The sequence below is a fragment of the Phocoena phocoena genome, chromosome 2 (assembly GCF_963924675.1).
Source record: "Phocoena phocoena chromosome 2, mPhoPho1.1, whole genome shotgun sequence".
Classification (NCBI taxonomy): Eukaryota; Metazoa; Chordata; class Mammalia; order Artiodactyla; family Phocoenidae; genus Phocoena; species Phocoena phocoena.
Genome location: NC_089220.1, coordinates 120,188,824 through 120,211,167, shown reverse-complemented (window position 1 = coordinate 120,211,167; position 22,344 = coordinate 120,188,824). Strand labels below are relative to the sequence as shown.

The window sequence follows — 22,344 nt, the reverse complement described above, 5'->3', positions numbered from 1 at the left end:
TGATTAGCTCTAGTAGTTTACTGGTAGCATCTTTAGGATTCTCTATGTATACCATCATGTCATCTGCAAAGAGTGACAGCCTTACTTCTTCTTTTCCGATTTGGATTCCTTTTATTTCTTTTTCTTTTCTGATTGCTGTGGCTAAAACTTCCAAAACTATGTTGAATAATAGTGGTGAGAATGGACAACCTTGTCTTGTTCCTGATCTAAGAGGAAATGGTTTCAGTTTTTCACCATTGAGAATGATGTTGGCTGTGGGTTTGTCATATATGGCCTTTATTATGTTGAGGAAAGTGCCCTCTGTGCCTACATTCTGGAGGGTTTTTATCATAAACGTGTGTTTAATTTTGTCAAAAGCTTTTTCTGCATCTATTGAGATGATCATATGGTTTTTATCCTTCAATTTGTTAATATGCTTTATCACATTGATTGATTTGCATATACTGAAGAATGCTTGCGTCCCTCGGATAAACCCCCACTTGATTATGGTGTATGATCTTTTTAATGTGTTGTTGGATTCTGTTTGCTAGTATTTTGTTGAGGATTTTTGCACCTCTGTTCATCAGTGATATTAGCCTGTAGTTTTCTTTCTTTGTTACATCTTCGTCTGGTTTTGGTATCAGGGTTATGGTGGCCTCGTAGAATGAGTTTGGGTGTGGTCCTCCCTGCTATATTTTGGAAGAGTTTGAGAAGGATGAGTGTTAGCTCTTCTCTAAATGTTTGATAGAATTTGCCTGTGGAGCCATCTGGTCCTGGGCTTTTGTTTTCTGGAAGATTTTTAATCACAGTCTCAATTTCAGTGCTTGTGATTGGTCTGTTTATATTTTCTATTTCTTCCTGGTTCAGTCTCAGAAGGTTGTGCTTTTCTAAGAATTTGTCCACTTCTTCCAGGTTTTCCATTTTATTGGCATATAGTTGCTTGTAGTAATCTCTCATGATCCTTTGTATTTCTGCAGTGTCAGTTGTTACTTCTCCTTTTTCATTTCTAATTCCATTGATTTGACTCTTCTCCCTTTTTTTCTTGAAGAGTCTGGCTAATTGTTTATGAATTTTGTTTATCTTCTCAAAAAATCAGCTTTTAGTTTTATTGATCTTTGCTATTGTTTCCTTCATTTCTTTTTCATTTATTTCTGATATGATCTTTATTATTTCTTTCCTTCTGCTAACTTTGGCATTTTTTTGTTCTTCTTTCTAATTGCTTTAGGTGTAAGCTTAGGTTGTTTATTTGAGATGTTTCTTGTTTCTTGTGGTAGGAATGTATTGCTATAAACTTCCCTCTTAGAACTGCTTTTGCTGCATCCCATAGGTTATGGCTCGTCGTGTTTTCATTGTCATTTGTTTCTAGGTATTTTTTTATTTCCTCTTTGATTTCTTCAGTGATCTCTTGGTTATTAAGTAGTGTATTGTTTAGCCTTCATGTGTTTGTACTTTTTACAGATTTTTTTCCTGTAATTGCTATCTAGTCTAATAGCATTGTGGTCAGAAAAGATACTTGATATGATTTCAATTTTCTTTAATTTCCTAAGGCTTGATTTGTGACCCAAGATATGATCTATGTTGGTGAATGTTCCATGAGCACTTGAGAAGAAAGTGTATTCTGTTGTTTTTGTATGGAGTGTCCTATATATATCAATTAAGCCCATCTTCTTAAATGTGTCATTTAAAGCTTGTGTTTCCTTATTTATTTTCATTTTGGATGATCTGTCCATTGGTGAAAGTGGGGTTTTAAAGTCCCCTACTATGATTGTGTTACTGTCGATTTCCCCTTTTATGGCTTTTAGTATTTGCCTTATGTATTGAGGTGCTCCTATGTTGGGTGCCTAAATATTTATAATTGTTATATCTTCTTCTTGGATTGATCCCTTGATCATTATAAAGTGTCCTTCTTTATCTCTTGTAACAGTCTTTATTTTAAAGTCTATTTTGTCTGATATGCGAATTGCTACTCCAGCTTTCTTTTGATTTCCGTTTGCATGGAATATCTTTTTCCATCCCCTCATTTTCAGTCTGTATATGTCCCTGGGTCTGAAATGGGTCTCTTGTAGACAGCATATATATGGGTCTTGTTTTTGTATCCATTCAGCCAGTCTATGTCCTTTGGTGGGAGCATTTAATCCATTTACATTTAAGGTAATTATCGATATGTATGTTCCTATTACCATTTTCTTAATTGTTTTGGGTTTGTTATTGTAGGCCTTTTCCTTCTCTTCTGTTTTTGTCTAGAGAAGTTCCTTTAGCGTTTGTTGCAAAGCTGGTTTGGTGGTGCTGAATTCTCTTAGCTTTTGCTTGTCTGTAAAGCTTTTAATTTCTCCATCGAATCTGAATGAGATCCTTGCTGGGTAGAGTAATCTTGGTGGTAGGTTTTGCCTGTTCATCATTTTAAATATGTCTTGCCACTCCCTTCTGGCTTGCAGAGTTTCTGCTGAAAGATCAGCTGTTAACCTTACGGGGATTCCCTTGTATATTATTTGTTGTCTTTCCCTTGCTGCTTTTAATATTTTTTTCTTTGTATTTAATTTTTGATAGTTTGATTAATATGTGTCTTGGCATGTTTCTCCTTGGATTTATCCTGTACAAGACTCTCTGCACTTCCTGGACTTGATTGACTATTTCCTTTCACATAAAGGGAAGTTTTCAAGTATAATCTCTTCAAATATTTTCTCAGTCGCTTTCTTTTCTCTTTTTCTTCTGGGACCCCTATAATTCGAATGTTGGTGTGCTTAATGTTGTCCCAGAGGTCTCTGAGACTGTCCTCAATTCTTTTCATTCTTTTTTCTTTCTTCTGCTCTGTGGTAGTTATTTCCACTATTTTATCTTCCAGGTCACATATCTGTTCTTCTGCCTCAGTTATCCTGCTATTGATTCCTTCTAGAGGTTTTTTGTTTGTTTGTTCGTTGTTTTTTTTTTTTTTTTTGCGGTACGTGGGCCTCTCACTGTTGTGGCCTCTCCCATTGCCTAGCACAGGCCCTGGATGCGCAGGCTCAGCAGCCATGGCTCACGGGCCCAGCTACTCCACGACATGTGGGATATTCCTGGAACTGAGCACGAACCTGTGTCCCCTGCATCACAGACGGACTCTCAACCACTGCGCCCCCAGGGAAGCCCTAGAGTATTTTTAATTTCATTTATTGTGCTGTTCATCATTGTCTGTCTGCTCTTTAGTTCTTCTATGTCCTTGTAAATGTTTCTTTTATTTTCTCCATTCTATTTCCAAGATTTTAGATCATCTTTATTATCATTACTCTGAATTCTTTTTCAGGTAGACTGCCTATTTCCTCTTCACTTGTTTGATCTGGTGGGTTTTTACCCTGCTCCTTCATCTGCTATGTTTTTCTCTGTCTTCTTATGTTTCTTAACATACTGTGTTTGGGGTCTCCTTTTTACAGGCTGCAGGTTTGTTGTTCCCATTGTTTTTGGTGTCTGCCCCCAGTGGCTAAGGTTGGTTCAGTGAGTTGTTTAGGCTTCCTGGTGGAGGGGACTGCTGCCTGTGTTCTGGTGGATGAGGCTGGATCTTGTCTTTCTGGTGGGCAGGAACGTGTCCGGTGGTGTGGTTTGGGATGTCTGTGACCTTATTATTATTTGAGGCAGCCTCTCTGCTAATGGGTGGGGTTGTGTCCCTTTCTTGCTAGTTATTTGTCATAGGGTGTCTGGCACTGTAGCTTGCTGGTTGTTAGTGGAGCTGGGTCTTAGCGTTGAGATAGAGATGTCTGGGAGAGCTTTTGCTGTTTGATATTACATAGAGCCTGGAGGTCTCTGGTGGACCAATATCCTGAACTCGGCTCTCCCACCTCAGAGGCACAGACCTGACACCCAGCCAGAGCACCAAGACCCTATCAGCCACATGGCTCAGAAGAAAGGGAGAAAGAAAGAAAGAAAAAGAAAGGAAGGAAGGAAGGAAGGAAGGAAGGAAGGAAAGAAAGAAAGAAAGAAAGAAAGAAAGAAAGAAAGAAAGAAAGAAAGAAAGGGAGAGGGCAAGAGGGAGGGAGGGAGGGAAAGAAAGAAAGAAAATATAAAGAAATAAAGTTATTAAAATAAAAAAAGTGAAAAGTAATAAAAATAGAGAAAAAAGAAAGAAAAAAAGAAGTGAGCAACTAAACCAATAAACAAATCTACCAATGATAATAAACTCTAAATACTAAACTAAGATAAACATAAAACCAGAAACCAGTCAGTCACATACAGCAAACCCCTAGTCTACAGTTGCTCCCAAAGTCCACTGCCTCAAATTTGGGATGATTCGTTGTCTATTCAGGTATTCCACAGATGCATGGTACATCAAGTTGATTGTGGAGATTTAATCCGCTGCTCCTGAGGCTGCTGGGAGAAGTTTCCCTTTCTCTTCTTTGTTCTCACAGCTCCTGGGGTTCAGCTTTGGATAGGCCCTGCCTCTACATGTAGGTCGCCTGAGGGTGTCTGTTGCCTCTCAGACAGGATGGGGTTAAAGTAACGGCTCTTTAGGGGTCTCTGGCTCACTCAGGTGGGGGGGAAGGGAGGTGTATGGAATGCAGGGCGAGCCTGAGGTGGCAGAGGCCAACGTGACGTTGCAACAGCCTGAGGCACACTGTGTGTTCTCCCAGGGAAGTTGTCCCTGGATCACAGGATCCTGGATAGTGACCTGTGCTTGCACACAGGCTTCTTGGTGGCTGCAGTATCAGCCTTAGCATTTCATGCCCTCTCTGGTGTCCACAGTGATAGTCGCGGCTCATGCCTGTCTCTGGAGCTCGTTTAGGCGGTGCTCTGAATCCCCTCTCCTCACGCACCCCGGAACAATGGTCTCTTGCCTCTTAGGCAGGTCCAGACTTTTTCCCGGACTCCCTCCCGGCTAGCTGTGGCACACTAGCCCCCTTCAGGCTGTGTTCACGCAGCCAACCTCAGTCCTCTCCCTGGGATCTGACCTCCAAAGCCTGAGCCTCAGCTCCCAACCCCCATCCACCCCGGCGGGTGAGCAGACAAGCCTCTCAGGCGGGTGAGTGCTGGTCGGCACCGATCCTCTGTGTGGGAATCTCTCCGCTTTGCCCTCTGCACCCCTGTTGCTGCGCTCTCCTCCATGGCTCGGAAGCTTCCCACCCGCCGCCCCCCATCTCTGCCAGTGAAGGGGCTTCCTAGTGTGTAGAAACTTTTCCTCCTTCACAGCTCCCTCCCCAAGGTGCTGGTCCCGTCCCTATTCTTTTGTCTCTATATTTTCTTTTGTCTTTTGCCCTACCCAGGTACGTGGGGGAATTTCTTCCCTTTTGGGAGGTCTGAGGTCTTCTGCCAGCATTCAGCAGGTGTTCTGTAGGAGTTGTTCCAATGTAGATGTATTTCTGATGTATTTGTGGGGAGGAAGGTGATCTCCACGTCTTACTCCTCCACCATCTTGAAGGTCTCTGAATGTGGTTTTGACTAAAATCTTAGGGAAGGCCCACAGGTCAGATGGGTGGAGCTGCTCTGGCTGCCACAAGGGCCAAGTGCCTGAGCCTCCCTTAGGGACAGCATCACTGCTGCAGAACCACTAGGCTCACTGGGTCCCCAACAACCACGTCCCCGGCAAACCCATTCTGGCTCCCTTGGAACCTCCAGGGTTCACCCAGCCCATCCGAGCTCAGGCCGTGGCAGAGCAGGCAATTGTCATGCTTTTCTGAAAGCCTGAGAGCTCCTCTACTTTTCCTGATGCCCCACCATCCATCCATCCATCAGGAAATCCTGCTGAATTCCCTTCAAGAAGCCCTAGCCCTTCTGCTAGGACCACAATCCAAGCCCTATAAGCCTCTGTCTCCTTCTCTCTGCTCTTCTCTTCAGGGTAAAATGTAAAATATGAGTCATTTACATAAAAATTTTAAGTTCAGCTTGTCAGGTTCCCAAATGAAAACAATTGTCTGGAATTTGATTGAGATGGCATTGAGTCTGTGAGGACCTGGGGTAGGACAGCCCTGCAGTGGAGAAGAGAGCTGGAGGACTTTGAGTACCTGCCTTCCAGCTGCAGTGAGGGACCGCGAGGAGAGATGAGCCATGTATCACAGGAGAGGATAGAGTCCGGAAGTGGACCCACAACGTTGTCAACTGATGTGTTTTTAGAAAAGTCACCACGGGAAAGGAAAGGAAAGTCTTTTCAACAATAGGTTCAGGAGCACCTATACAATACTATGTTTAAAAGTAAAGAAAGAAAAAAGAACCTTGACCCTCTGCCTCATACCATATACGTACATTACTTCAAGGTAGGTTACAGACTAAACATGAAGCAAAAACTATGAAGCTTCTAGAAGAAGGCATGGGGGAGAAAATCTTCATGACCCTAGAGTTAGCAAACATGCTTCAGAGGGGCCAAAAAAGGTACTAATGGTAAAGGGGAGAACAAAGGATAAATTGAATTTCATCAAAATCAAAAGTCACTGTTAAATGGAGAAGTTACAAACTGGGAAATAACATTCATGTAACATATCTGATAAAGCACTTGTATACATATAAGAACTTCAAATTATTAGTAATGTATAAAATAATATATAATTTATAAATATCAATAATATATAAACAGCAACTGAAGATTAACTATAAAAATAACCCAATAAATATGTGAGCAAAAGACTTTCAAAAAAGAAGATATGTGAATGACCAGTAAGCATATGGCAAGATTTTCAAGTCAGTCACTTGAAATCACTACACAGTGATTTCTATCTGTGTAGTGATAGAAATACTACACAGATAGTGTAGTATCACTACACAGCCACCAAAATGGCTAAATTTAAGAAGGCTAAGAATACCAAGTGGTGGGATTCCCTGGTAGCGCAGTGGTTGAGAGTCTGCCTGCCAATGCAGGGGACATGGGTTCGAGCCCTGGTCTGGGAAGATCCCACGTGCCGCGGAGCAACTAGGCCCGTGCACCACAACTACTGAGTCTGTGCGTCTGAAGCCTGTGCTCCACAACAAGAGAGGCCACGAGAGTGAGAGGCCTGCGCACCACGATGAAGAGTGGCCCCTGCTTGCCGCAACTAGAGAAAGCCCTCGCACAGAAACGAAGACCCAACACAGCCAAAAATAAATATAAAAATAAATAAATAAATTTTTTAAAAAAAGACCTAAAGAAGAAATACATGGTGAATATCTTAAAAATAAAAAAAGAATACCAAGTGGTAGGAGGATGCAGAATAATGGAACTGTCTTGTGTTGCTGGTAGGAGAGCAAAGTGATAAACCACTTTGGAAAACACTTTGGTGATTTCTTATTAAATTAAGAATACACCTTCCCCTTGATCCAGCAACTCTACTTTTGGGTGTTTACTGCAGAAAAATGGAAACAGATGTCCACAAAACAGCCTGTACTTGAATGTTCATAGAAGCTTTATGCATAATCACCTAAATCTAGAAACCACTAAATGCCCCTCCAAAAGTGAGTGGATGGACCAAGCATGATATACCCATACAAAACAGAATACTGCTCAACAATAGAAAAGAAATAAACTGTTGATGCTACAACATGAATAAATCCTAGAGACCTTAATCTGAGCGAAGAGGCCAGACACAGAAGAGTTCCTATTGCGGGATTCCATTTAGATGAAGCTCAACACAGTAGCTATGTGATAGACAAAGTTCTAAAGATGCCCCCACAATTCCCGTTCCCTGCTATTCAGTCAGACAAGGATCCAGGTGCTGCTGGGAATGGACTTCGCAAGTCGAACTCTGGTTGCTCATCATCTGACTTTAAAATAGAGAGATTTCCTGGATTTTCTGGGCGGGCACAAGGTCATCTCAAGGGCGCTTGAAAGCAGAATTATGAGGCAGTGAGTTCAATGATGGAGAAAAGGTCAGAGAGATCTGAAGTGTGTAGAGGATGCCACCCACCATCGCTGGCTTGAAGAAGGAGGAGGAGCCCCAAGCCAGGGAACAAGGGAGCCTCTGGGAGCTGACGGTGACCTCCTGAGAGGGACCCCATGCTGCTTCCGTGCAGAACTGAATCCCACCACAACGCGGAGGAGCCTGGAAGTGGATGTAGCCCTGCCCACACCTTGACCCTGAGATCATCAGTAGATGCTGGCCTAAACCACGAAGTGTGTGATCATTTGTTACGAAGCGATAGGAAGCTACCACTGAGGGACTGAGAAAGGATGTGCCCCCTTCCTGGTGCGATGGACGTGGTCTAGGTCTTGCTGTGGCCGTGGTTACACACATGGGCACTTAAAACCATGGAACTCAACATGAATCTGGGCATTCATTCCACAGTGTATATAGATGCCACGAATATGTTAAAAGAGTCAAGAATGTCAGAACATTCTTTCTGCAGCTGCCAGTCTGCCAATGGTCTCATCACTCCCAAAACAAAATCCTGCGGCTCTGCGGCACCCACTCCGTGCTTGGGCTGCCTCGCTTGTCTGTGGACACACGGCAGCCACACAGGCCCATGGCAGGGGCTGACCTCGCTGTTATAATGACTGAGAATGCTGTCCTCCAAAGGGCCTCAGGACTCCTTCCTTCTTTCTTTGGATCTCTCACTTTATTAGGGAATTCTTTGGTGCCAGAATGCTTAAGCAGCACAGAGTAGGTGCCTCCTGCATCCCGTAGAGTACACGCACAGGCCTGCTGGGCCGGTGTGGTATCCTGGCCCTCAGGCCTTACAGAGCCCGTGGGTCCCCACCCTGAACACAACTCTGCCATCACCCTCACCTGCTTCTCCTGGACGCTCTGCCTTCTCCACCAGGGAACCTGAGAAGGGTGAAGCCACTGCACTTCCGAATCCCAATCCCTACATGGTTATAACTTGACTATTAATCTGCATAAGCAGAGAATATCCTAGGAGGCCAAGCAGGCTTCCTCTCTCAGCTGTGCAGACGGCTGATTGCCCGGGGCAGCTGTTTAAATGTGCTCTCAATGGCTCACTTTGAGGGGCCAGTCCTCCTCAAGGGCCCTCGCTCCCCAGGGAAGAACCTGGCTGGGGTGTGACGCCTGGACCCCGGTGGCTGAGGCAGACTCCATTTCCAGCCTTGGGGTACATATACACTGTGGGAGGGAGCTGGTGGACCTCCTGGTAGGATTGGATGGAAAAAGCTAGAAGGCTTTCTTAGAAGCCACAGATTGTTGGCAAACATCCAAGAGACATAAAGTGATGTACTTCTTAGCTCTCCAGGATTCAGTTTGATTTCAGTTTTAAACTGCTACCTCTGGAATTTTTAACAGAAACAATTAAACCAAAAGGAGTAAATTTCTTTCTTCTTCTTCTTCTTATTTTTTTTGTAAATTTGTTTCTTAACGACTGTGCAGCTCCAGGGCACAGAACACAGAGCCGGGACCTCACTCAGGGTGGACAGGCACCAACATTAGAAGGTCAGCGAAGCAGACTGGAATTTTCAGGACTGAATCTTTCCTTTGGACAGTTGACTCGACTGTCTTTGATTTTATGAATATCAGTATCCAGATTCTTTTTTTTTTAAAACATCTTTATTGGAGTATAATTGCTTTACAATGGTGTGTTAGTTTCTGCTTTATAACAAAGTGAATCAGTTATACATCTACATATGTTCCCATATCTCTTCCCTCCTGCGTCTCCCTCCCTCCCGCCCTCCCTATCCCACCCCTCTAGGTGGTCACAAACCACCGAGCTGATCTCCCTGTGCTATGAGGCTGCTTCCCACTAGCTATCTACTTTACGTTTGGTAGTGTATATATGTCCATGCCACTCTCTCACTTTGTCACAGCTAACCTTTCCCCCTCCCCATATCCTCAAGTCCATGCTCTAGTAGGTCTGTGTCTTTATTCCCATCTTACCCCCTAGGTTCTTCATGACTTTTTTTTCTTAGCTTCCCTATATATGTGTTAGCATACGGTATTTGTTTTTCTCTTTCTGACTTCACTCTGTATGACAGACTCCAGGTCCATCCACCTCATTACAAATAACTCAATTTTGTTTCTTTTTATGGCTGAGTAATATTCCATTGTATATATGTGCCACATCTTTATGCATTCATCTGTTGATGGACACTTAGGTTGCTTCCATGTCCTGGCTATTATAAATAGAGCTGCAATGAACATTTTGGTACATGTTCTCAGGGTATATGCCCAGTAGTGGGATTGCTGGGTCATATGGTAGTTCTATTTGTATTTTTTTAAGGAACCTCCATACTGTTCTCCATAGTAGCTGTATCAATTTACATTCCCACCAACAGTGCAAGAGGGTTCCCTTTTCTCCACACCCTCTCCAGCATTTATTGTTTCTAGATTTTTTGATGATGGCCATTCTGACCGGTGTGAGATGATATCTCATTGTAGTTTTGATTTGCATATCTCTAATGATTAATGATGTTGAGCATCCTTTCATGTGTTTGTTAGCAGTCTGCTATCTTCTTTGGAGAAGTGTCTATTTAGGTCTTCTGCCCATTTTTGATTGGGTTGTTTGTTTTTTTGTTATTGAGCTGCATGAGCTGCTTGTAAATTTTGGAGATTAATCCTTTGTCAGTTGCTTCATTTGCAAATATTTTCTCCCATTCTGAGGGTTGTCTTTTGGTCTTCTTTATGGTTTCCTTTGCTGTGCAAAAGCTTTTAAGTTTCCTTAGGTCCCATTTGTTTGTTTTTATTTCCATTTCTCTAGGAGGTGGGTCAAAAAGGATCTTGCTGTGATTTATGTCGTAGAGTGTTCTGCCTATGTTTTCCTCTAAGAGTTTGATTTCAAGATCAAAGGCCAGAAGCAACAAGGTCCTACTGTATAGCACAGGGAACTATATTCAATATCCTCTAGTAATCTATGATGGAAAAGAATCTGAAAAAGGATATATGTATATGTATAACTGAATCACTTTGCTGTACAGCAGAAATTAACACGACATTGTAAATCAAGTATACTTCAATAAAATACATGCTTTTAAAAAGAAGATTAAAGGCCAGGAAATCTTACTTCAGTTGATGAAGCTGCTGCTGCTGCTGCTGATTTCAGTAAGAAGCATGAGACTGGCTGCAGACAAGGTGAGAAGCCTGAGCCCCAAGGATGCTGTCTGCCGCATGAGGTTTTATCTGGACAGGTCTCCATCTTAACTGAAGTGATAGTAGGGACGGTGTGGCTTAGACACCAGGCAGAATGGCAGGCGGGGTGTGTGACTGGGTACAAGATGCCCACGGAATTCATTTGTTTGTCTTCCAAATCAAGTGATCCTTAAAATAATCCTTCTGAGACTGAAATCAAATTATGCATTTTTTAAACTTCACCGGAGAGTATCACTTTGGTCCTCTCTGGTCACAGCCTGCAGCCCAGCGCCGCTGACCCCTGTTGTATCAGTGAGCCAAGGACGGCCTCCGAGGTTGGTTGGTTCTTCACTGCAGGCTGAGACCGCGGAGCTCCAAAGCCTGCCCGCCCAAACTCATGTTTTTACACATCCAGTTGTTTTAAACACAGCCCCATTGAGCGCACCGTTAGCCGTTGAGAGCCTGCCTGCTTTGCATTCCCTGCAGACCTTCCCCCAGCATCTGCTCACTGTTGATAAGACTGAGCCTGTGGCTGTAAGACCCCAAGCCACTGCTGTCCTTCAGACCTCCCTGACCTCGAGACTCCCCGGACTGCTGAGCGATATCACCCGACACCGAAGCCTCCACTCCATCCCTGTCTCCCTGGGAGTCCCTTTGCGCTCCTCCTCTTCTGAGTAGAGACTCCCAGGTAGTCTCTGGACGGTCTCCTGCTGGGAGATGCACACATGTCGGAGCATTGCCCAGGAAAGCTCTCCTGTGCCCCGGCTGCCTGCTGCTCATATCTTTTTCCCTTGATCAGCCCCCACACCTCTGGAGCCCCCAACACCTCTGCAATTCTCTGGCAAAAGGTGATTTTACAAGCCTCTGAGCCTTCATATATGCTGTTCCTCTTTTTCTGGGAAGTCTGCACTCCCCGCTCTTGAATAATGGGGGTGTCGGCCTCTGTGCAGACCCCCCCTCTGGCTCTCTGTCCACACCTCTCAGCCATTCCAGTCCACAGCATCAGCTCACGTCTGTCTTACCTTTGCCCTGTTGGCCTCTTAAAAGCATACATGAGGGGACTTCCCTGGTGGTGCAGTGGTTAAGAACCCGCCTGCCAACATGCAGGGGGCACGGGTTCGAGTCCTGGTCCGGGAAGATCCCACATGCCGCGGAGCAACTAAGCCCGTGCGCCACAGCTACTGAGCCTGCGCTCTAGGCCCACAAACCACAGCTACTGAGCCCGCATGCCGCAACTACTGAGCCCGCATGCTGCAACTACCGAAGCCCGTGCGCCTAGAGCCTGTGCTCTGCAGCAAGAGAAGCCACCTCAATGAGAAGCCTGTGTACCGCAACGAAGAGTAGCCCCCGCTCGCCGCAACTAGAGAAAGCCTGTGCACAGCAACAAAGACCCAATGCAGCCAAAAAAAGAAAAAAGGTACACATGGGTCCTTACATTTATATCATCAGCACCTCGGGGTGTCTCAGGAGCTGGGTGTCTGCTGAAGACTCCTCGTAGTGCAGCATCGGGGCAGTCCCTGTCCTGAGCTTCTGGCTGTTCGGTTTAGATGTTGCTTCAGCTTCTCTGAAGCTGTTTCATCATGCACTTGCATCTTTGTTTAGATTAATTGTGTCCTGAGTGTACAGAGCCCAAAGCACCTGGAAATGCAAGAAAGTTATGCTTTGTTTATAAGCTCTGGAGAGTGTGAGACCCCAGAATAGAACTTCTCGGACTGTAAGTTCGTAGTCATTTATGTATCCACACAACAATGTAATAATTTCATTTGTGGAGTAATTCAACAAATCTGCTGTGTATATAGAAATTATCTTTCTTTCATTCAGTTGCTGTATATGCATGACCACATTGAAGGTTGTCTTTTCAGAATTCTTTTATTAGTATGTTTTAAAATATACTAACTAGATTATATTTCACATCACTGTGACATTGGTAGTTTCAATACTTACTTTACAGGCTAACACAAAATACTTATCACTTACTTTACAGGCTAACACAAAATACTCATCACTCGATGCTAAAATTGAATGTTTTCGTTTACTTTTCTATATTATTTAACCAGTTGCCCAAAGTGGTTGAGTTCAAAATTCATTTTGGTTTTTGAATATGTGCATATTTGTTCAAAACAAAACCAAAAGGGAGCCAATTAATTACCTAGACAAACAAGTCATGTTTACCCAGCATTCAGGTAAACTGAAGCCTGCATTTTAATGCTAATTAAATTAATTCAAACATTAGTATGAATTCCTCAAAGAAAATTAAGAAAATACAACAAAATGAGGAAATAAGATCACTCATGATCATACCCTTTAAAGAGAATCCCAGCGATGTTTTACCATCTCCTCTTTCAGTTCTTCTTATACATATGTATGCATACATGTATGTGCAGATGTAATACACACATATACATGCCCAGGATTTGTTGTATATATAGACATATTTTTTCAAATGTTTGCGGTAGGGACATCTAGTGGTTTGCCAAAGTCCGCCCCCTTCTCCCTGAGGCCCCTGGGCTTGGACCAGTCACGTGATTGGTTCCCACCATGTAAGGGCCATGACAATGACAGTCACGGCCAACACAGCCCATCTGAGGGGATGAGGCTTGAGGGGCGACCGTGGTGGAGCAGGGGACAAATGTGTGAGCTTCTGGGCTCTACCCCCTCTGACTGAGGGGCTAGGGTCCCCAGGGTAGCCTTGGGGGCCACGTGTTACAGGCGGCCCCTGGATCTCAGGGTGACCATATGGAGTCTGCGTGCGAAGGAAACACACCTTCCGCTGTGAGCTACTGAACAGGGGCGGGGTTGGGGGCTGCTGATTACCGCAGCTTAACCTACACTAACTAATACGTTATTTTTATTAAATACTGAGACAATACATAATCATGTTTATCAGAATTAATTATAAAAAGAATGCACTTTTAAAGCACCCAGCTTTTAAAATGGGGGAGTGGAATTTGTCATGAATTTGGAAGCCCTCTGTGGGTTTTTCCCCGACTGCATCTCATTGCCCCTCCCCACCACAGTCCCCACCACCTGTGTTGTGGGTTCACTTGCATCACTTGTGCATCTTCAGGGTTTTACCCACTGTGTCTGCATCTCTAGTCGATACTCTGTTTCAAGTTGCATGTTTTGAACTTTACATAAATAGACTGAGACTATATGAATCTTTAGGGACTTGCTTCTTTCCTGCAACAGTATGCCTCTGAGATCCCTCTGGCCTGTTATGTGAAGTTTAATTGACTTTTCCTTGCTGCATAACACTCCATTGTTTGAAGAGACCGAAATGTTCATTGGTTCATTCTACTTTCAATAGACATTTGGGCTGTTTCTTGTTTCTGCTGTTATGACCCAGGCCGCCATGCACGCTTTTTAAAGGCTCCTTGGGCATGTGGTGGGTGCAGAGGCGTCTCTCGATATAGGAATTCATATATATGGACCATGGGGCCCAGAGTCTATGGCATTTTAGAGGGAATGGCCAAGAACAGCCTCGCTGATGAGGTGGTACCTCAGGAGAGACCTCAAGGAGCTAAAGGAGAAAACAGTGCTGGTGTTTGGGACATAAGTATTCCAAGCAGAAGGAAGAGCAAGTGCCAGGGCCCTGTGGCCAGACAGTCCTAGCTAGGAGACCGGAGCAGCTGCATCCCCAAGAGGAGGAGGTGACATCACAGGGTTGTCACAGGTGCCCCAGGGCCAGAGAGCAAAGAATCTGGGGGTGACAGAGAGGAGTTATTTGGAAAGTTATTGGAAGTCTCTGGGGTTTAAAAGGAGAGGAATATGACAAGTTTTCCATTTTCAAAGGGCCACTCTGGCTGCCCGGTGAGCAGGGCCCAAAGGAGCAGCAGGGGCCGGGAGTCTCTTGCAATAATCCAGGCAAGAGGTGCAACTGACCTAAGGTAGAAAGGGTGGAGATTTTGAGAGGGGATTAGATCGAGGGAATATATTTTAAAGTAAAGCCTAAAGGATTGGCTGATGTGGGCTGTGAGAGTGAGAACAGACTGAAAGTTGACAGCATGGATTTTCATGTCAAAGTCAATCTCTGTGAGGCCAGAGGCCAGAGAAGCTCAAGCCTTGGGCTTGGGCTACATCAGGCCTGGGCCGCCCTTGGATGCCTGGATTCATTTGCCTGAGCTGCTATAACCGAGGGCCACAGACTGGTCAGCTTAAACACGACACTTCTTCTCATCATTCTGGAGGCTGGTAGGTCCCAGGACTGGGCACAGGCCGATGCGGCCTCTGGTGACGGCTCTCATCCTGGCTGGCAGACTTCTGGCTGTGTCCTCACCTGGCCTTTCCTCTGTGCCCTCATGGGGTGAAAAGGGAGAGATCTCTGAGGTTGCTCTCTCTTCTTATAAGGACACCAGCCCTATTAGGTTAGGGTCCCAACCTTTATGACCTAATATAACCTTCATTTCTCTCTCCAAATGCAGTCACCCTGGGGGTTAGGGCTTCAATATATGAATTTTGGAGGGACACAGTTTGGTGCACAGCAGCCTCCAAGGTGAGATGCTGAGTCAGGAGTTGACCCAGGGACAAAAATCCAGGGGAAGTCAGTACGCAGAGGGAGGAGCCTGACAGGACAACCAGAGAGCGAGTACGGATGGGGAAGGGAAGGGGCCCCAGGGCGCAGGCAGAGGTCGGGAGTCTGAGAAGGATCCAGAAGGAGACCCAGGAGGACCATGAGTGGGAAGGAGGCCAAACAGAGCGTGATGTCCTGTCCCAGTGCCATACACAGGATGTGGTCAAAGAAGGGAGTGATTGCCTCTGAGGGTCTGTGGGAGCCATGGGTACAGGTCACAAGGGTAGCATCAGTGGGGGGTGGGAATGGGGGACCAGGGCTCAGGCAGTGATGGTAGGGGAACGGGTCACAACAGTGAGTGCAGAGAACAAGTCTAGAGTCCAGCCTCAGGTGCCTGTGTCCCTGGGGTCATTCCAGATCCCCCACTCCTTTGGCTCTGTGGCCAGTGTTTCCCATAATAGTGTCGATTTGGTCTCTTGTGTCTGAAATTCATAGTGTATACGTTATTAGCACTTTTATCTTGTTTTTTCCTTTTTACAGTATAGAGCTTCAATTACTTAGCATAATGCATTTGAGATCTGTTCATGTTTTTCCATGAATCAGTGGTTTGTTCATCCTTACTGAGGAGTATCCAACTGTATGGGTGAACCACGGGGGTTTTTATGAGCAGTTGCCCATTTTGGTATTTATGAATACAATCACAGAATTTCATGTGAACATAGGACTTCCTTTCTCTTGGGTGAAAACGTAGGAAGGAGATTGCCAAATCACGGAGTAAATGTATGTTCAACTTTATAAGGAACAGACAAACCGGTTTCAAAGGCCATATCCTGTTGCATTCTCATGACAATGTATGGAATTTCCAGTTGACCCACATCCCCTCCTGCACTTGGTATTGTCAAGTTTCTTTAAACAGCTCTAATAGATGATAAAAAGTGTGGATTTCGTTCCTGCTTCCAAATCCACTGAGCACCTGCTTCCAGTGCCTTTATCTTGTTTCCAGCCACGCCTCTAAACAGCAGAAGCCTCTACACTACATTATTTCCTAACTTTTAGAATCTTAAGACTTAGAGTACTCCTTAGACTTTCAACCATCTCTCCTTAAGGTTGCCAAGACTGGGGCTCAGAGAGGAGACAGAGATTCCCAAGGTCACAGAGCAAAGTCAAGGCAGGCCTGTGATGAGAACATGGTGCCCAATGCTGGCTGCTTTTCCCACGGGCCTTGGACTCACACGGGCTAGTATGCAGGACACCCGGGACAAACACCTGTGCTCCTCATGGCCCTGGGAGGCTCTCATGTAGAAATCCCAGCTCCCAGTCATTGGAGGGCTCGCCAGTTACTGCAGCAGAGCTGTGTTTCGAATTTAGAGATATTTGACTCATTCACATTGTTTGTCTAGGATATAGACATTCATTCAAGTTAAAAGTTAGTTAATTTTAGAGAAACAGACTGTCTCAGCTGAGGCTGATGGGTCCCAGTTATCAATCTCCCCTCTCTGTGTGGCCTTTGTGGTCTGTATCCATAGCCCCATGTCTCCATGGTCCTTCTATCTTAGAGGAAAGAAGCTGGATAAATGCATTTGCTCCTAGAGTAATATTAAGGGTTGGATGACAGGCACCTAATAGTAACTGGCCAGGAGCCTCCCCCCAGGGACAGCACAGGGTGGACCAGTATGTCCTTGCCCTTCAGAATGTCTGCCAAGCATCCACCCAGACCCCACCTACTGTTCTCTATTTTTTTCTGTATTTTATTATGTCCATCCATATAGGCATACATGTGTAATATTGCATTAATAGATTATAACATACATATCATTTATTTCTTTTCTGCTTGGTTCCCCATACCTTCTTCTTCTCAGCTGCTACAAACCCATATTAGCAACCTTATATGTATACTTCTGTATTTTTCTCCAAGCTCAAATAATTATCTACAGATATGTATGTAATATATATGTATAATATATACATACACACATATTCATGTATGTGTATGTGTGCACACACATATGAATACAGTCAGAATCTGTCAGGAAATCTTGAGCTTTGCAAGTGTGATGGATTTTAATACAGGCACCTAGATGCTCACATCACCACTGAAGGGTTGGGAGAGTGAAGGCCAGGGAAACCACGGAGAGAAGCAGGTGAGAAGGGAGTCACCCTCAACCTCAGGGATGTCACCGGGGTCGGGCTGCTGTCACCATCTCCTGCCTCAAAGCACCAAAGCCCTCCTTGGAGGGCTTCCTCTGGAAGCAGCTGTGACTCACGGGCTACTGAGGACAGGACTCCCCAGAGCCCCCCGACCCCGGGAGCTGTGTGTCCCTGCTGCTCCTCTTGCAGCCTTGCAAACCTTGCATGAGTGCTTCTTGGAATCTGTCAGGAAAACAATCTGGGAAGTGTCATTGCAGGCTTCTTCCCCATTTCCAGAGAATGAAAAAGAAGGGTGCAGGGGAGGCAGCCACTGAGTTGGCAATGGGCTCTCCGGCACTCACCCCTTTGTCCAGTCCCCATCCATATACATCCTTTGACACATATCTAAATGAGCAAGCAGCACATTAATGTCACATCCTGCCTACTCCACACCGTCCATCATGCAGGTAAAAATGCTTCACTTGCCACCAACCGTGGAGACAGGAAGCCCACGAGGCACTGGACCCATCTTGACTTTTGCTCATCCCTCACCTGGTTGGATTGTGACCATCTCTGATGAACTGTAACTTGAGGACTGAATTAAGAGCTTACGCTTAGCCTTCCTTATATTCTACGACATGGAAGGGAGAAGGGTACTCGGTTCATCTTACCGATAGATAAATAACAAAGTGAGGGGGAAAATCTGCAAGCCGTTGTGGTCTTGAACCTGGCCTCTGGCCGACTCTGGTTTGGGTGTTTGTAATGCCTTCCCCAGGGCACTCGCCCTGCTCTACTTGCCCTCACCCAGCTCCCAGACCTTCATATCCAGAGTCTGTGCCATTAACTCAGGATCCTTTTCTGCCGTTCGCATGCTGGGCAGGTCCCGGTTTAACAGTTGTAAAATCTACTCCTCTGCGCTTCCTTCAAATTTCTGCTGGCAAAATTCTTGCAGCTCTTTTGATGTGTGTGAGACCTCTTCCCAGGCCATCTTCCTAGTTACAAATCTGAAAACTAAAAAGAGCTGGGCATCTCCCTGTAGGGCATCTGCACAGACAAGGTCATTGCTGGGTCTTCAGACAGCAGGGGGCTAGCCTCAGTCAAGGGAGGAGGGGTGCTTCTGCTGGCTCAGGAGACTCAAGGTCCCCACATTCATTAGAACCCACCTCAATGTTCTCAGGACCCCATGCAGCTGTCAAGCCCTCATCCTTCCTGCTCACTGTCCTACCTTGTTCATGGGAAACCTGGCAAGGCTTTGAATTAAGCTTGCACAACTCAGCCACTTGCAGCATCAAAAAGGTCTAGATTTGGAATCAACAGCATAGCTATATGAGCTCAGAGGTTCCTAAAGGGAGGTCGTGAGGGCTCTGATTCCACAGCCGTGCCTGGAGGCAAGCCCTTCGCGCCTTTTTGTCCAGCATGCTGCCCGGTGCAGTGGGAAGGGGAGCCCACCACAGTCCTGTTGGCTCTCCCACAGTGGCAGAGAACCAGTCTCATCTCTGTACTTCTGCATTCTTGGCACCGCGTCCAGTACCACCTGTATCCATCAGCATTGGGTGGGGAAGATGGAAGCCACTCCAGTATTCCCGGGGGGATGGGAGCTAGAGGGTTAGGAAGCCACAGAAGTGTGTACCCTTGGAGGAAATTGTGCTCAGGACGGATTGCTGTGCAGGGCGGTCGCCGGCACTCACTGGGAGTCCTCGCAGCCTCAGGGGTCCCAGGCACCTCCACCACCACCTACCCAGTGGCTGGATCACCAAAGCAGGAGCTTCTCGGGGCATGGCCCCAAACCTCCAGCCAGCCTCACGCCTGCTCTCTGCCCAGGTATCTGCTCGCAACCCTCTGTAGAAAACTGGCCTGAGGTGCTCCTCCAAATCTTGCATGAATACCTATCACTGGAGCCCGTCCCAGAACAATAACCAGGAAGGGGATTCTGGGAACAGCTCCGTGGGTTCCTCTCCTGCATTGCAGGCAGGGTGTGCAAAGACAGTGGGGGCAGGAAAGCACGTGGATGCTGGGCATGGACCAGGCAGGGCCGGTCCTTCTGTCACCAAAGGTGATTGTATAGAACACACTTTCATCGTAGTGCTTTTCTCAGTCAACAATCCTTCACTGAAACCCCCTCACATCAGTTGTATGGGCACATTCATTCTCTTCAGTGGCTGAGTCCCTCTCCACCTGTGGGTTACCGTAATTCAGCCAGCCATTCGACCAGTCAGCTTGGTCCTGGACGCCTCCCTCCCCACTCCCTCCCTGAGGGTCAAACACTGGGAGAACCCCCACCTCTCCGTCCTCACTGTCGCCGGGGGGGCATCTCATCTCTCATCTGTGCTGCTACAGTCACCCCCTAACGTTCCTTCTGCCTTTAGCTTGGCCCAGTTCTAATGCAGTCTGCTGTTTCATCAGAGTGATTGTTCTTAAATGCAAATACTTAATTTTTCTACAATAAAAATTTGATCCAGCCCCACTCCTGTTGGGGAATGCTTCAGTGACTGGTCTTTGCCCTGGGATAAAGTCCAGACTTCATGGCAAACTTCACAAGACCTTTCAGGGAATGCACTCTCTCAGCATCTCCGTCTCCCTGCATCCTTCAGTTTCCCTAACCAGGCCTCTCCTGTCTTCTCCCCTCTGGGCTTCACTCACACATAACTGCCTTCAGTGTTTGAATGTGCCAGGTGATGATACTTCCAGGTTTATTCACGTGCTATCCTCTCTCTGCTCACCTGCTCCTGACTTTTTTGCCAAAATAGCTTTTACTCTGCTGTGAGGTCTCAGCCAAATGAGACATCCTCCAGAGAGCACCTCTGATCATCCTCCAAGTCTGAGTTAGACGTCCTCCTATGTCAGACCCTGTACTCATGCACAACACTTAGGTCTCATTGTAGTCCTCTGGCCTCCTGACTCTTTTCTCTATATTAGTTAGCTGGTTGCTGGCAGTAATCTATCCAAACTCTTATTCAGCTTCTTTTTTCCCCCTCACTCAGCTATTCTTAGCTCTTGTCCTTTTCATGTTCATTCTTGTTACCTCATGTTTGCAAGATGATTGCCACAGCCCCAGGTCTCACATCTGTGTTCCAGTCAGTAAGAATGGGGAGTAACAGCACAAGGCAACCCTCCTCTTAAGTCTACATTCCTTTAAATCAGAAATAAAAATTCTTTTCCAACACCTCCCAACAGAGTTTGGCCCAGATTTGAGCACTGAGGAATGGCAACATCTAGAGATTTAGTGAAGGAGGAAGAGACGCTGTTAAAGGAGAGGAAGAGAGCAGCCATTGGAGTAAGAGAATGTAGTGTCTTGAAAGAAGTGAGAGTGACAGACACCATGCTGTGCATTAGATACTGCTTCCCCACCACCCCAAAAAAGAGAGTGAATCAAGAAGGAGGCTGAGAGGTCAGCTATATGAATGGGGGCAGATCAGTGACCTTGGATTTGTCTACATCAAAGTCATTGGTCATTTTGAAAAGAGCTGCTTCATAGAGCAGTGATCACAAAAGCCATCCTGCAGCGAGTCAGAGAATGAAGTTTCACAAATATAACATCTCTTGTCCTTCAACCTTTGTTTAAATTGTCTGCACATACTAGCCTCTCTATAGTTGGCAATGGAATACAAAATAATACTAATGTTTTTTAAGTTTTCTATATGCAAAATATCAGTCATATAATTTGGTTATATTATGATTTTTTTATATTTGGACAAGCATCTGGTGAACTATGACCTCTTGGAAGATTAGTTGAGGCAGCCTTTGGACTAATTTCCTTCTACACATTTCTATAAAAGAAACTAACTAAAACTGATCTTATAATTACCAGCTAGCTTAGCGGACTGGTTATTTCGATTGGTTCTATTTCTGTCTGCATTTAATGGCCCGGAAATTTGACATTGTTTCCTGCAAACGTAAATAAGATCTTCCACTTATAGCAATATGGCAGATGAAACATTATGGAAAAGTTCTCACTCAAAATACTTAAAATACTGGGTAATTTACTTTAAATCCTTTTTAAATTTTATTTACTGTTTGTTTTAGATAGTTAATGTATTCAAACAGTTCGAAACAAAAGAGGAAGTGTACGCCCTTCTGAGCCCTCTACCCGACTCCTCCCTGACCCCTGGGTCACCACTTGTGTTAGTTTCTTATTGAGCCTTCCAGTTTTTGGGTAAGCAGATGCAAGTAAACATTCATATATGTATTTTTCTATCCTTACTCAAAAGGTGGCATTATGAATATTTGACACCTTGCTTATTTCACACCTAGTGTATGCTGGAGACCTTCCTGTGGACCCACATCATTCCTTCATGTAACAACAGAACATTATGTCAGGGGAGTGGACTGTGGTTTACTTAAATATTCTTCTATAGATGGACACTTAGCTTGTTTCCATTATTTTGCTGTTGTAAACAATGCTGCAGTGACCATATTGTACATACCTCATATTTATGTGTATAGGTATTTCTATAGGATAAATTCCCAGAAGTGGGTTGGCTGAATCACAGGATAAGGGTGTTGTAATTTTGGTGAATCCTGGGAAATTGTCTTGCTTGGGGGATATATCATTCCATAGTTCCACCAGCCAGCAGCTGAGCAAGATGGTTTGCACACTAAATTGGTAACCAGGTGGTTGCCAACTTTTCATTTTGCCCCTCTGATATGTGTGAAATAACTTCTCAGATTTTTTTCTAGTATATTTGTAAATTGCATTTCTTTTGTGAATAAAATCAAGCATCTTTCCGTATGTTTCATGGACATATGAAATTCTTTTTCTGTGTGAACTGTCTGTTCATGTCCTTTGCC

At 45.1% G+C, this 22,344-nt stretch overlaps 1 protein-coding gene across 2 annotated transcripts in view; it reads left to right on the top strand.

The window, feature by feature from the left end:
* LOC136117958 (OTU domain-containing protein 7A) overlaps positions 1-22,344 on the top strand; it is a 174,639-nt gene that overhangs the window by 35,792 nt on the left and 116,503 nt on the right. The gene's annotated exons all lie outside the window — the stretch shown is intronic.